Below are 654 nucleotides of genomic sequence, written 5' to 3'. Positions count from 1 at the left end.
TTATTACAATATATATAAGAGGGGAGGGGAATATATCAATATAGATAAAATTCAAAGAATGGATCCAAAAAATACAACATAGGGAAGAAAACAAAGTAGACAAAATCGAATAGGGGTACAAATGTGTTGTAAATTGGTATAATAAAAACATTAATTATAAGCAATAAATATAAGTAAAAGGTAGAAGTATTAGATAAATATGAAATAAATATAGATAAAAGAAGTAAAAGTTTTTTAAGTTCTACAAATGAGAAGGCTCTGATCCCAGGTCGCTCCTGTAATTGTACAGAGAACTTTCCTTTCAATTATGCTTTCTAGGGGCAACCTTATAAAGCTCAGGTCTCGCAGCCGTAGATCAGAGCCGGCTTTTTCATTTCATACCCTTAACTCAAGACTTTTCAGGATTTCAGTATTTTTAACAAAAATAAGGCTCTGTTTGCGCTTGTTATACACTGGTCTATTTTCATTCCAGTGATCATTTATTGATGTTATAATGGAGCTGAGGTATTTGAAACTATCTACTTTAAGAAATCATTTGCTACCATATCCATGCATACCATGTTGTTAGAATCGATTTTTGGGGCTTACAATCATATACTTTGTTTTATAATGAGGTGTAGATAGTTGACTGTAGATTAATGATTGGAGAAGTTT

This window comes from Halyomorpha halys, unplaced genomic scaffold, assembly GCF_000696795.3.
Source record: "Halyomorpha halys isolate HHAL.00 unplaced genomic scaffold, Hhal_1.1 Scaffold346.1, whole genome shotgun sequence".
NCBI classification, from domain to species: Eukaryota; Metazoa; Arthropoda; class Insecta; order Hemiptera; family Pentatomidae; genus Halyomorpha; species Halyomorpha halys.
The sequence above is the reverse complement of the archived record's forward strand: the minus strand, read 5'-3'. Positions refer to the sequence as shown.